Source organism: Lissotriton vulgaris, chromosome 2_1 (assembly GCF_964263255.1).
Source record: "Lissotriton vulgaris chromosome 2_1, aLisVul1.2, whole genome shotgun sequence".
Classification (NCBI taxonomy): Eukaryota; Metazoa; Chordata; class Amphibia; order Caudata; family Salamandridae; genus Lissotriton; species Lissotriton vulgaris.
The window spans coordinates 49939795-49955645 of record NC_141687.1 but is presented as its reverse complement, the minus strand read 5'-3'; positions in this window follow the sequence as shown (position 1 = coordinate 49955645).

The following is a 15851-nucleotide window of genomic DNA, read 5'->3' as shown; positions in this document are numbered from 1 at the left end:
TTTATCTCTCCTCTGCAGGGTGCAAGGTTCTTTGTATGCCCCTTGAGATTTATGAGAGCTAGCAGGAGACTTACTGGGTTCCCGAAGCCTTCTTCCTCCCCGGGTTTGTTATTTTTACCGTTCCCTCTCTCCTGGCTCAGGCTGTAGTGTGCATTGGTATTTATATTGTGGCCTGCAGTCTGTGTGGGGGTAGAGAGAAGGGAATATCGTCGCTCCTGCAGCGTGGTTCCCGTTGGGTGACAATTTGACAAAAAACCAAGCCCACAAATAGTTGCGCTGCCCGAGCGAGGATGGATATTGAAAAGGCTGAGGATAGTGGGCAGGAAGAGAGGGTCCCCACCATGCAGGAATTGATGGGCGCTATTACTGCTTTACAGACGCAATTACAGGACCTAAAACAGGAGAACATGGGGTTGCGTTAGGAGCTAAATATGGCTAGGTCACAGGATCAGGAAAGTTGGGGAATGGGAAACCCTTGCTGCAACCCGCTACCTTTCAGTATGACAGAGGAGCTGGGAGTAGCGCCGCTCCTATGACTGTTAACGTCACTACTCCTACTCCTGTTCCTCTCACTGTTCCTGAAGGTTTTACGGGGGATTCGAATAAATTCGCAGTCTTTATGAATCAGTGCCATCTCCATTTTTTGTGCAGAGCTACAGCCTTCCCAAATGATGCCGCCAAGGTGGCGTTTGTGATCTCTTATTTAGCAGGGACGGCTGCTACATGGGCTGTGCCGTTAGTGGAGAATGATGATCCTGTGTTGAACAATTATGACTTATTCAAAGAAATGATGCATGGCCTTTTCGCTAAACATGCGTTCAAGCAAGTTAGTGATGCTGAGCTATTGAAGTTACGACAGGGCAAACAAGATCTACTTACTTATGTGTCTACCTTCAATAGATTGGTGTCTGAGACGCACTGGCCTTTAGACAAGAGAACCTCGTTATTTTATCAGGGGTTATGCGAGGAACTGAAGGATGTGGTCGCCCAGGTGGTTAATCCTCCATCAGATTGTACAGAGTTTATTGATCTGGTTGTAAAGTTGAATCACAGGTTGTTGGAAAGGAAGGGGGAAAGATCTAGACACTTCGTGTCGCGACCCCTGCCTATTCGGAGCGAGTTACGGGGTTCTGGGGGGGGAACTAAAACAGACACCTGAACCGATGGAGATTGGTGGAGTAAGGGGTCCCTTGAGTTCAGTAGAGAAGGAAAGGCGTCGGTCCAACAATCTGTGTTTATATTGTGGACATGGGGGACATTATGCAAGGGACTGTCCGGTTAAACCTTCTAATAAGTCATCTCGTAAGGCTGTGGCTTGTGTGCACAGGGAAGCAGTGGTAAAGGACCCCACGGTTCAATGTACCCCTTATCAGATACTCGGCATTGTTAAGAGGGTTCCCAGACACTTTACCATCACAGTTTGTTTGGTTATCTCAAATAACCATAGGGCTCCAGTTTCTGCATTGTTGGACTCCGGTGCTACGGGGAATTTTATGGATATCAAGTTGGCTGAAAGAATGGGAGTTCCCTGCGTTTACAAAGAACAGCCGGAGCCAGTGCGTGCCATAGACGGTACTGAATTGTCTTCTGGTACGATTACACGTCAGACGTAACCTCTGTGTATGGTCGGAGACAATGGTCATTCTGAAGAAATAGGATTTGATTTGATTTATGCCCCTTCTTTTGGAGTATTTTTGGTAGTACCGTGGTTGCAGACACATAATACCAAAATAGATTGGATCAGGAGAACGGTGACTCTTGACTCCGTTCACTGTTTGCAGAGTTGTTATAAGGTAGCCACAGATTGGATAACCCCATTGACTTGTGCTGTGAGTACTGGAGGGAAGGGAGAAGAGGAGTTGGGGGTCCCTGAAACCTATTCGGTCTTCAGTGAAGTGTTTGATAAAGGAAAGGCTAGAGAACTTCCCCCTCACCGCCCTTTCGATTGTCGGATTGATTTGATGCCAGGGGCTACGCTACCTTGTAGTCGTGTCTATGCTTTGTCGGGCCCCGAAGAACAGCATTTGAAGGAGTACATCGAAGAGATGTTGGAGAAAGGGTTCATACGTCCCTCCTCTTCGCTTGTGTCATCGGCTATCTTCTTCATTCCGAAGAAGGAGGGTGGCCTTCGGGCATGTGTAGACTATAGAGCGCTCAACAAGGGTACGATTAAGAACAAGTACCCTCTTCCCTTGATACCTGTGTTACTTGATCAACTGAAGCATGCAACGGTTTTCACTAAATTAGATCTTAGGGGTGCTTACCATCTCATCCGCGTCCGTGAAGGCGATGAATGGAAAACTGCCTTTCGGACCAAATTCAGCCTTTACGAGTATTGCGTTATGCCTTTTGGGCTATGTAACGCTCCGGCTGCTTTTCAGTTTTTCATTAACGAGGTGCTGAGGGAATATTTGGATTTGAGCATCATAGTCTACATTGACGATATCCTTGTGTTCTCTAACACTGTTGAGGAACACGAAGTCCATGTTGGGCAGGTATTGCAGCGCCTGAAAGAACACCAGTTGTACGTACGACTAGAGAAGTGTAGTTTTCACACATCTAAGGTGGAGTTTTTGGGGTTTGTGATTTCAGCAAAGGGGATCATGATGGATCCCAAGAAAATAGAAGCTATCCCTTCTTGGCCGTCACCAACTTGTGTGAGAGATATTCAGGTTTTACTTGGGTTCGCCAATTTCTATCGGCGGTTGTTAAGGAAGGGGGTACCTTTTGTTTGGTCAGATCATGCTCAATCAGCTTTGAATCTATTGATTGAAAGGTTCACTTCGGCACCTGTTTTGGTTCACCCTGATCCTACACTGCCTTTTTTTGTTGAGGCGGATGCCTTTTTGTGCGCCGTGGGAGGGGTGTTGTCCCAGAGAGATGTGGAGAATGGATACATGCATCCGATTGCTTATTTCTCTAAAAACCTTGCTGCCAGCGGAAAGGAATTATACCGTTGCTGAGCGTGAATTGTTGGCCATTAAACTATCTTTTGAAGAGTGGCGTCATCATTTTTGGGGTGCTCGGCATCCTATAACGATTTTCACTGACCACAAGAACTTGGAGTCCTTCCGTTCAGCGCGGGCTTAACCCCTCGCCAGATGCGGTGGGTTTCAATTTTTAATGAGTATGATTTTATCATCACCTATAGGCCCGCAGTGCAGCAACTAAAGTCGGATGCATTGTCCCGTATCCATGTGAAACAAACCGACCAGATAGTTGAGAAAGAGAGGGGTTCATTCATTGCTCCGGAAAGGATAGTGGACAGCATTTCCACTGAAGACTTTAAGGAGTTGGTTCAGTTAAGGATGGGAAAGATCGATCTTACACCTTGGCTGTCTCAACCGTTTTTTTCCATAAAGAATGGGCTGTTGTATCATGAGGACAAATTGTTTATTCCCCATGACCTTCGGGATATGGTTTTGGATTGGTGCCATTCTTCATCTCTAGCTGGGCACCCTGGTACGAACAAAACCATGGAGTTTTGTTTGCGGTGGTTTTGGTGGGAGTCAGTGGCTAGAGATGTACAGTCGTATGTTAAGGCCTGTCCTGTGTGCGCTGTAAATAAACCGACCCATAATAAATCCTCAGGGTTGTTGCATCCTCTCCCGGTTCCCAACGCTCCATGGCAAACAATAAGTATGGATTTTGTGACAGACTTACCCTTAGAGTCTGGCTTCACAGCCATATTAGTAGTAGTGGATTTATTTACCAAGATGGCGCATTTTGTGCCTTTAGCTAAGTTACCCACAGCTGGGGAATTGGCTATGATCTTTGTGTCTTCCCTGGTACGCTTGCATGGATTGCCTTTGGCTATTGTATCGAATAGGGGGGCTCAGTTTATTTCCCATTTCTGGATTGAGTTGTGTGCTGCTTTGCGGATGAAACTGTGTCTGTCCTCCGCATATCATCCTCAATTGGATGGTCAGACTGAGCGCATCAATCAGACCATGGAACAATATTTGAGGTGTCTTGTAACATCATTGTCATGCAGTTGGGTTGTGGCTCTCCCTCTGGCCGAATTCGCATATAACAACAGTGTGCATTCAGCTGTTGAAATGACCCCTTTCTTTTGTTCAATGGGGTTTCACCCCAGAGCAATCCCTATTCAACCCTCTGGCCAGGTACCTGCGGTGACTACATTGGGGCTCTCATTGGTTCAGATTTGGAACACGGCATTGGAACATCTAGAGAGGGCCAAGGTTGACATGAAGAAGCAGGCAGACAAACATAGGGCCCCTGCTCCTTCTTACTGGGTGGGGGATAAGGTGTGGCTTTCCACAAAGAATTTGACGCTAGGGGGGTCTCGAAAATTACAGCCTAGATTTGTGGGTCCTTTTCCTATCATTAAAGTGGTGAATCCCGTGGCAATGAAATTGGGGTTACCAGATGAGTACGGGATTCATCCTGTCTTTCATACCTCCCTTTTGAAACCATACATAGCTACCACGCAGGTTTTGCCTCCCCCTCCTCCTGTGGTGGTAGGTGAGGATGAGGAGTTCGAAGTTAGTGCTATCTTGGATTCCAGAAGAAGGGGTGGGAAACACATGTACTTGATTGATTGGAAGGGATATCCCCCTGAGGATCGTACTTTGGAGGCAGCAAGCAGGGTACATGCCTCTAGGCTAGTGAGGCTTTTCCATTTACGCCACCCATCCAAGCCCCGTCCGGTAGGGAGGCCTTTGCGGGGAGGTACTGTTGGGATTTAGATCGGGCTGCACCTCAGTCCTCTCTCTATGTGCATGCTGAGGTTTACACCCCTTCCTCCTTACCCATGTGATCGCTTTTAATGGAGAGGAACCGGGCATTCTGTGCTTGGTTTTGAAACCGGTCACGTTGTCTTTTCTGGTGACCGTGCTTATGGGATTGTTCGGCTGAGTTCGTGTTTTCGCCCTGGGACTGATTTGGGTGACAGAGCGAGGCTTCGTTCTGAACCTAAAGAACATTTTCTGGATTCTGGATTTGGATAACAGACGTTGGAGCGCTGGATATTGCAAGTAACACTATAACTTGCTCCCGATCGGCGTTGGATTCTGTGCGCGGCTGCGTGGGGACATTGTAATCACGCCGGTGTAGTCATTTCCGGGTGTTGGATGTCTCTCAGCGTCTTTGTGTGAGAACTTTAGGTTCTTTTACGAACCAGCTGCTAGTTAACGTTTTTCTTCATTTTTTCCTTTGTGGCCACTGATTTTTCGGGAAGTGGGGTAAGCGGGACGTTTATTTTGCACGCAGTGTTTGAACAGGGGTTTTTTCAGTCACATGACTTTTTCCCCTAATGCGTATACCAATACGAGGAAAACTATCCTAGAGTGGTGTTCACTCTTGAAGGCTTCCGTACAGCAAAAGAAGAACGGAGTCTCCTATGCAGCACTGCTGAAGCCCTCATCGGGTAAGAAGGAGGGAAGAGGTTGTTGTTGGTCCTGATTATGGTATGTGCGTAGAGAGAGACTCCAGAGGTGATTTCTCATCATTGTTTTTTCTGTTTATCTCTCCTCTGCAGGGTGCGAGGTTCTTTGTATGCCCCTTGAGATTTATGAGAGCTAGCAGGAGACTTACTGGGTTCCCGAAGCCTTCTTGCTCCTTTGTTATTTTTACCCTTCCCTCTCTCCTGGCTCAGGCTGTAGTGTGCATTGGTATTTATATCGTGGCCTGCAGTCTGTGTGGGGGTAGAGAGAGGGGAATATCGTCGCTCCTGCAGCGTGGTTCCCGTTGGGTGACAATTTGACACACACAGGGGTGGTAGACGGGTTGTGTAACTTCCATACAATGCACCAAATTCTCAATTCTGTACAAATGTGTCGATGTCAGACATAAATGGTCTCTCCTCATGCACCTTCTGCTGATGGACAGCAATGGCGACTCCATGGAGAATGTTCAGAAGGTATTTAGAAACTCCTGGCTGAAATTAACACTGTACAATTTCTTCCACTGAGCGTATATCACTCCAAAACAAATCAGGCGTATGACTTCAGCAAACAACCAGACACCTTCGATCTGCATCACTCTCCCTCACAGACACTCCACGGATCCGCACAGCTAACTGTGTAGGACGCTCCTTCTCCTCCTTGGCGGCCAAGACATGGAAACCCGTCCCCTGCACCTCAGGACCGCTCTGTCGCTCGAGCCCTTCATGAAAGAACTCAAGACCTGGATGTTTGAATGAACAAACCACCACACATCTCCAGTGCCTCGAGACCCTCACAGGTGATTTGCTGTGCTTTATAAATGTTTGATTGATTGAATGATTCCCAGTGGCTCAACAGCTTGTCCTAGATGTGGGCAGCTGGAGGTACATTTCTACCACATGGAATGGGAGTGACCGGTGGTGAAGCAAGCCTAAACAGAAGTAAAGAAGGAACTGACCTAGGTGCCTCCTGATGTGTAATGCGGGTTTGATGACCAGAACGAAAAGGATCAAGTATGAATGTCTCTTTGTGGATTTTAATCTCAGTCTTTATAACTATTGAATTGCAATGGAATGCAAGTCGGCTGCTCCACCACAGGATAAAAGCTGGCTGCAGTATCTGCAGTAAGGTGCTGTGGGGGAAGCTGACGTATTGTGTTCACTGAATATGAAACAGCGTAGGCCTCTGATCGGGTCACTTTGGGACATGCACATAATTAAATTAGATGCTAAATCAGATGATAAGCTGCCCTGAATGTATGATTCTGAAGCTAAGGAGCCGCACATGGTGTTATTGGACGGGTGGGTATGGGGCGGATGTATGGTGGTTAAAGAGAAGGGAGTGGCCATGAATATGCAGGTGCATGCTGGTTAAACACAAGGGAGTGACTATGATTGGGTGGGTGCCTGCTGTTAAAGAGAAGGTGGTGGCCATGATTGGGCGGTGTGCATGCTGGTTTAAAGAGAAGGGGTGCCATGATTGGGTGGGTGCACGCAGGTTAAAGAGAAGTGGGTGGCCGTGATTGGGCGGGGTGCATGCTGGGTAAAGACAAGGGGGTAGCCATGATTAGGCGGGGTGCACGCAGGTTAAAGAGAAGTGGGTGGCTGTGATTGGGCGGGGTGCATGCTGGGTAAAGACAAGGGGGTGGCCATGTTTAGGTGGGTGCGTGCTGGTTAAAGAGAAGAGGGTGGCCATGATTGGGTGAGGTGCATGCTGGGTAAAGTGTAGAGGGTGGCCATGATTGGGTGGGTGCATGCTGGTTAAAGAGGAGGGAGTAGCCATGATTGGGTGAGTGCATGCTGATTATAGAGTATAGAGTAGGGAGTGGCCATGATTGGCGGCAGGGGCATGCTAGTTAAAGAGAAGTGGTATGGCAGTGATTGGAGCTGGTGTATGCTGGTTAAAAGAAGGGGGTAGTCATGATTGGGTGGGGTGCATGCTGGTTAAGGAGAAGTGGGAGGCAAAGATTGGCCGAGGTGCATGCTTTTTAAAGAGAACGGGGTGTCCATGATTAGGTGGGGTGCATGCTGGTTAAAGAGAAGAGGGTTCCCATGATTCAGCTGGGTGCAGGCTGAGTAAAAAGAAGGGAGTGGTCATGATTGCGTGGGGTGCCTGCTGGTTAAAAAGAAGGGAGTGGTCATGATTGGGCATGTGCGTGCTGGTTAAAAAGAAAGGGGTAGTCATGATTGGGTGGGGTGCATGCTGACTTAAAGATAAGGGGGTGGTGATGATTGGACAGAGTGCATGCTGGTTTATAGAGATCATTGTGTCATGATTGGGCGGGATGGATGCTGGTTCAAAGAGAAGGGGGTGGCAATGATTGGATGGGTGAATGCGGGTTAAAACGAAGGGAGTAGTCATGATTGGGCAGGTGCATACTGGTTTAAAGAGAAGGGGGAAGCCATGATTGGGCGGGGTGCATACTGGTTTAAAGAGAAGGGGGAAGCCATGATTGGGCGGGGTGCATGCTGGTTTAAAGAGAAGGTTGAGGCTGTGATTGGGCGGGGTGCATGCTGGGTAAAGACAAGGGGGTGGCCATGTTTAGGTGGGTGCGTGCTGGTTAAAGAGAAGAGGGTGGCCATGATTGGGTGAGGTGCATGCTGGGTAAAGTGTAGAGGGTGGCCATGATTGGGTGGGTGCATGCTGGTTAAAGAGGAGGGAGTAGCCATGATTGGGTGAGTGCATGCTGATTATAGAGTATAGAGTAGGGAGTGGCCATGATTGGCGGCAGGGGCATGCTAGTTAAAGAGAAGTGGTATGGCAGTGATTGGAGCTGGTGTATGCTGGTTAAAAGAAGGGGGTAGTCATGATTGGGTGGGGTGCATGCTGGTTAAGGAGAAGTGGGAGGCAAAGATTGGCCGAGGTGCATGCTTTTTAAAGAGAACGGGGTGTCCATGATTAGGTGGGGTGCATGCTGGTTAAAGAGAAGAGGGTTCCCATGATTCAGCTGGGTGCAGGCTGAGTAAAAAGAAGGGAGTGGTCATGATTGCGTGGGGTGCCTGCTTGTTAAAAAGAAGGGAGTGGTCATGATTGGGCATGTGCGTGCTGGTTAAAAAGAAAGGGGTAGTCATGATTGGGTGGGGTGCATGCTGACTTAAAGATAAGGGGGTGGTGATGATTGGACAGAGTGCATGCTGGTTTATAGAGATCATTGTGCCATGATTGGGCGGGATGGATACTGGTTCAAAGAGAAGGGGGTGGCAATGATTGGATGGGTGAATGCGGGTTAAAACGAAGGGAGTAGTCATAATTGGGCAGGTGCATACTGGTTTAAAGAGAAGGGGGAAGCCATGATTGGGCGGGGTGCATACTGGTTTAAAGAGAAGGGGGAAGCCATGATTGGGCGGGGTGCATGCTGGTTTAAAGAGAAGGTTGAGGCCATGATTGGGTGGGGTGCATGCTGGTTTAAAGAGAAGGTGGAGGCCATGATTGGGAGGGGTGCTTGCTGGTTGAAAAGAAGGGGTGGCCATGATTGGGAGGGGTGCATGCTGGTTTAAAGAGAAGGGTGAGGCCATGATTGGGCGGGGTGCATGCTGGTTTAAAGAGAAGGGTGAGGCCATGATTGGGTGGGGTGCATGATGGTTAAAGTGAACGGGTGGCCATGATTGGGTGGGGTGCATGCTGGTTAAAGTGAACGGGTGGCCATGATTGGGTGGGGTGCATGCTGGTTTAAAGAGAAGGGTGAGGCCATGATTGGATGGGGTGCATGTTGGTTTAAAGAGAAGGGTGAGGCCATGATTGGGTGGGATGCATGCTGGTTAAAGTGAACGGGTGGCCATGATTGGGTGGGGTGCATGTTGGTTTAAAGAAAAGGTGGAGGCCATGATTGGGCGGGGTGCATGCTGGTTTGAAGAGAAGGGTGAGGCCATGATTGTGCGGGGTGCATGCTGGTTTGAAGAGAAGGGTGAGGCCATGATTGGGCGGGGTGCATGCTGGTTTGAAGAGAAGGGTGAGGCCATGATTGGGCGGGGTGCATGCTGGTTAAAGAGAACGGGTGGCCATGATTGGGTGGGGTGCATGCTGGTTTAAAGAGAAGGTGGAGGCCATGATTGGGAGGGGTGCTTGCTGGTTGAAAAGAAGGGGGGGGCATGATTGGGAGGGGTGCATGTTGGTTTAAGGAGACGGGGGTGTCCATGATAGGGGTTGTGTACAATCTGGTTTAAAGAGGAGAGGGTGGCCATGATTGCGAGGTTACATGCTAGTTAAAGAGAAGGGTATGTCCATGATCGGGTGGGTGCATGCTGGTTTAAAGAGAAGGGGTGTCCATGATTGGGGTGGGTGCATTCTGGTTTAAAGAGAAGGTTATGCCCATGATTGTGGTGGGTGCATGCTGGTTTAAAGAGAAGGGGTGTCCATGATTGGGGTGGGTGCATGTTGGTTAAAGAGAAGGGGATGACCACCCCCCAGCTCAGATATTAGGAGCTTTTGCTAGCTATCCTTCCGAATTGGATAAGGTTCCTCAGTTAGTTTAGCCTCTCTGGTGTCAAGGACATTGAAGCCATGTCCTCAACAATAGAATTGTTGCTTGAGTTAGAAATCCCTTAAAAAACAGAAGACAAAAAGCGTTTGGCAAAACAGGAATAGTTTGTTTAATAAAACATTATGGCCGGGAGAACAGTTAAAGGAGCAAAGTCTGAGGACTGTCTAAATTCACATTCAGTATGTGTCTTACTTTCATACAAAGCATGATAGGTTGTAAAGGTTTCTGGTGCATCATATGTGGTGAGGACTGTTGGTTGCTGCCTTTAGAGGGATAAATTAATTGTCTAATGGTTACCACAGGTGGGTCTCAACCTCGCCTTGGACACAATGTGGCCAGTGGATGAAGTGTCCCGATGTCCTGCATGAGGAGCCCATGATCAATACGTTTGCTAGGACCTGATTGGCTATGTGTTCCTAACTCATGTGGCATTTGACTTTTAGGGTATTTTTAGGAACGCATGCACTCCATCTAGCCATGTGTGTTTTATTGCGGCAATCTCCATTGACCCATTATAGTTTTGGTGTGGCTACCTGTGGAATTGATCAAGAATTTCCCAACTGAGCATTAGTCTGCCAGCTACGCACCCTCCCACCTGTGACCTATCAATCAACAATCCCAGGCCTTGGTCTCAGGGCCTGCTTGGCTACATATTGGTGAGTAGAGGTTGATATGAAGTTTACAATGGACGATTCTGTTAAGGACGAGATTTTATTTTCATCAATGAATGCATCGATTTCCATATTAACATTCTCCTCTCTTTTTGAGTCTTCAACTACACTGCCTAACTTGTGCATTTGGTCAGTTACTTTATTTGGGTCCTTTTGTTCTGTATACTCACTTTTGACAACTACCATCCTATTTACCTGCATTCTTCCCACTTTGAGGACTGCATTTTGTTTTGTCAAAGCTTTCTTTATTGGTTTTTCAAAGTTATATCATTACAGCACAGCCATATATGGTTCCTGTTTCACTATACGTAGGGCTCTATTATGATGGGCGGATCGCCCGATATCATCTCCCGCCCGCCTCTCATTTCCCCCGCCATAATATGATGGCGGGGGTACCGCGGCGGATGAGAAGACCGTCCGCTGCTTTTCAGCCCAGTCTAAAATGCTGCAGTACGTACCGCGGCTGACGAGAAGACCGTCCGCCGCTTTTCCGCCCAGTCGACGACCTGGCGGAAAAGGGTTGAATATGGTGGCAGTGTGTGCTAGACACCACCATCCTTATTAAACTGTCAGCTGGCAGCAGCCTCGTTGCCACCACGGAAAGGCATGCGGATTCCTCAGTTGGGGGTGGAGGGGGCACATGGGGGGGTACTATGATCCGCCCTTGCATTTGCATGGATGACAAGGCAGGTACTGAACGGTGCCTGCCACGTTGTGCATGCAAATGCACAAATGCCTTTTTTAGGTCTCGCGTGCGAACGCAGCGCATGCGCTGCTTCGCTTGCGAGGCTCTATTGCTGACACTTTGGTGATGGAAGGGAAACAGGAGGTGGCATGAGCAGGACAGGAGATGTGCACGCGTACGGACAGGAGCTGTGCACCCCGTACGTGTGCACATCTCCTGTCCCCAGAGTCTGGCAGCGCGCGCATCGCGCGCCTTCAGTTTCCCTCCCCCCGTCGGCTCCACAGAACTGCATTGTTAGGAGAACAGAAAAAATTTTCAGCACGGGCAATCTTGGTTCAATTACACCACCTCAAGAAAAATCACTTTTAATTTTGCCTTGCGCTTTTGCCCCCTTTCAGGCTAAAGAGGCACATGTGCACTTAAAATCTAAAGGCCGGTAGAATAACGCTCCGCTTGTTGCGTAGCTGAGAAATTTTGTTTAATGTTGCAGGGCACAGAGAGTGTCACCGTTCACCCCTTTGTAACTTGGATGAATAAATCCTTTCAAATTATTATTATTATTATTATTAGTCGGGTTTTGTAGAGCGCAAACAACCCGGAGGCCTCGTAGCGCTGAGAAAGGGGGGGTCACAACACCAGACAGATTTCTAGAATGGAATCCAACTGCTGGTAATGTTATTTGAATAAAAAATTAAAAACCTCACAGAAGATTGCTGTGTGAGGGTTAAAATCCACTGCCGATGCAGGTCATTATTCTTTACATCCCGGAGTGTATTCCATGACCTTTTGCGTCTCATGTGCGCGTTGGTGTGCTCCACCGAGGCATCCCAGCACACTGAGGCCTAGAGCACTCGAAGACCAGACTTTTACCCGACGAAGGCCTTACCGTCATTATTTCCAAAAAGATATAGGATCCCATAGGTAATTACTACTACTCGTTACAGACTTACTCACTGTAGTAATAGTACTCTTCTCAGTTTTTCTTTTTTTCTTTTCATCGCCATGGCTGACTGTTGGGGTGACCTGGAGAGAGAACCAGAAATCGCATCGATTTTTTTTTTAACTCTTTAATGGCATGCGCCAAAAACCTGCTCCAACTTATTCGTGTTTACAAAAGTTTCGCCACTGGCGTTCTTGCAGAAATCATACATCTTGATATTACAGTTTTCAAAGCGTGGTATATTCATAGAATTCTCAAGCCTCGTGGGTCCAGCCAGTACATTTCTAGATCGGACAGGTTCCTCCTTATTAACAAGTGAAAGTTGGAACGGCTTCACCACGCACCCCACACTTTATCAAATTTCCTCAGACATCTGCTGCTTTTACATGTTACTATGCAGATAGATTATTATATCTCTCTCCCACTCCATGAAATTAGTGAAGATATTTCATATTCCATGTCTTATATCTGGCCACATGAAAAGTTGTTTAATCTTTCTATCTAAAAAGTCAATTCGTTTATCACTGCTAGTTCCATCATATTGTTAACTCCATACATTTCGGAGTGTAGTAATATCTTTGCATATGCTCCCATATAGAATGCAAGTTTATATTTTGGTGCCCTACTCTCCCTACATGAATCTGTACAGAAGAGAGTCGGTTGTACTGAAAACAAGCATTTGCAATGCAATAGGTCTCGCATTTACGTAAGTTTGAGCTTTTGGCATTGTAAATGACAATGTCTTTTATGTATGTTTTGGTTTTTAAAACAAATAAAAGGCATTGTCATTTGCAATGCTAATAGCTTAAACTCTCGCACATGCGAGACCTATTGCATTGCAAATGCTTGTTTACATTGCGGCAGGTGCTGCTGACAGCATTGCCCGCCGCCGTGCAAAAAATGCGGATTGCGCCCGCCAGTGTGGCAGGCGCATCCTAATTGCACATGCGGGACTGCCGCACACATGGGGGGCGGTCCCATTGATGGAGCAAGGATTCGCACGTAAAGCGACTTGCTCTCATTCATGAACCTCGTCTAACCTTTAATAAGCATTAACCAATCCTGTCCGTCTTAATTTTCACCTTTTCCAAATACACGCGGGTGCCCGAGAGAAGCTCGCATCTATGTTTATTAATTGTAATGATGCTTGCACTACTGAATGGCCGCTTCGCAGAAATCCAGTCTGCGCATGCGTCGGTCATACCCACGTGATGTGACGCACTCGCAATTTGGAGGGATGTTTTAGCTCATGCGCATTATGGCTAAATATGGCCGCTTGTCTTTAACCATGCTCTCTGCTAGCTCATGCTGCTTTTGCATATCTGTCTTTCCCGCATTAACCCTCAATGCTATAGATATTACACAGTAAGGGGTGCAGTGAAGCTTTTTCATGGTAGACAGTGTATTCCTTTTTTCTGTGTTTCTAATTTGTTTTCGCTTACTTTTCATGTACCGAGTATCTGGGGGCCTGGGAGTTGGGGAGCTGCGCCATTTTAGAAGCTCGTGTGGACCTGGTCACCTGACATGAGGACTGGGCCTTGCATCTGTGGAAATCAGCCAGCTGGCTACCGAAGTTGAGATGCTCCTGCCCCATAACCCAGAGAGGAGAAGCTGAATTTCACCTGAACTGTTACATTTGTTTCTCTCTACTGTATGCTCTATTGTACTCTTCTACACGTATGCCTGGGAACAGGAATTTAAGGGGTGGGTACTGTCATTTGAATATTAAAACATGGGAACGCAGAATTTAGGAGGTGACTATGACCTAACTACCTCTCCGGACCAATCATAAGTTGGGACCTTGTCACTGGCAACATTTGTGGGTGGTCTGGGGGTCCCAGAACAGTATAACTAGTCTAGTTTAGCTTAGAAAAATTGTCCGACTTGTCCGAGTAGCTGACCTGTCACTGACCCTACGAACTCTATAGGTGATTGATACAGAGCGCTGCGGAGCACTCTGTCCGTATTTTCCACAAGCTCCAAGGGGTGGAAATAGTCTTAAGTGCTGGCGAAGCACTTTGCTGGGAGATTCGAAAACCCAATCGGGGTTACTGGCGGATTCCGTGCAGAGGGGGAGTAACACAGGCGTTGCATCCGAAGCTGCAGGTGTTGGTCGTGCCCTTTGATGAGCCCAGTCCTGACCCAAAACCTGAGGGGTATCCTGTCCTGACTGTCCTGAGCTGTACCTGCTCGCCTACTGGCATTCCGAATCCTTGAGGGTCCTTGTCCCCGCCTATTCCCAAACTGACCCGTGGCCAGGGTTAGTCCTCATTCTGTCCTAGGTAAATATATGTGTGGGAGTCTGTCTAACTATACTCTTACCTTTTCCTCTTCTTAATAAAGCACTCTTGCCTGTGATATTCTTCTATCACCCTTTCGAAAGTGACTTTTATGAAATTGTTTATTAGTAATTTTCCACTTTTCCCTACCTTTAGGATATTATTAAAACTGATTGCATATTTTAGCTTGTTCCATTATCCCTTCCCTTTAGTATGGTTGCTGTGAATTTAGTGAAGATAGCTTAGAGTTAGTAATTAGGACACGAAAATTAAGTACCCATATTAGCCCTATTTCATTCACTCTGCCTTAGTTTAAAGTTCGTACTGATTAGCATGTTCCCAAATGCGCATACCCTGTAGTATTCCTTAATACTCTATGGTGCTTGCCTTAATCCATAGCTACATTTTTGCTTTGATCTTGATCATTGATGTTCTAATTTGTATCTGCCTGTTACTCATGGCATACTCATTCTAAAAACTAACTTCATATAAACTTTTAAAACTCCATCAGGTGTCTGTGGTCATTACATATCACCAAGTGTCATTAAATGTACTGAATGTGTAAGGTATTTCTGTTCTAATAGGAATCTTGTCACCTGTTCACTGCTAGCTCCTGATCCATCAGGAGTAATGTGCCTGTGGTAAGTCAGGTACATGTATAGTAAGTGGTGAGAGAGTCACCCCCTGAATTACTCATAGTAGCGTGTAAGAATCACCCGGTTCACGCATAATCAGTCATAGTATGCACGTCGGGGCCCAGTGCGTGGAAATTGGTAAAATAGTGACCCGGGTGAACTGCGCGCTCTATCAGTAATTTTCTGGTAGCAGAGCTATGGTTAGGACTAGTTAAAATAGGTAGACAAGATAGTTAGTAAAAAAAACGTGAAAATAAAATGTGGTGCTGAAACTTCCATGTTGCTATATTGATTACATTGCTTCAAATATTGCGCAAAATTTTTGATATATATATATATGTAAATGATTTTGCATTGCTGCTATATGTAAAATTAACAGAATTGTCCGTAAAGTGTTTTATGTAGTCCGAAATTCCCGGGGAAGTCTATAGCTAACGGTGAGCAGAATCCGGTTATCTGATGAGGTCGCTTGTTGTGAGTTATTAGTGCATGGTTAGGAAGGACCGGAAGCACTAATTAGGATCTTTTTGTATTTGAATAATTGATAGGTACGAGTCCTTTGTATAAAACTTCCATTGTGATATCACCTAGTAAGGGTCACATGCGGAAGGAGTAATAGGGTCTCCGAAGCTTGACTGGTAAGCAAGGTAGTCCGCTGGTGAAAGCCTGACTTAGTATATATCCCGGAAAGAAGTGGATAAGTCAGAGAAGTAGCAGGTTCTATATTGCTCGTGTGGGAGGTTAGACAGAGAAGTC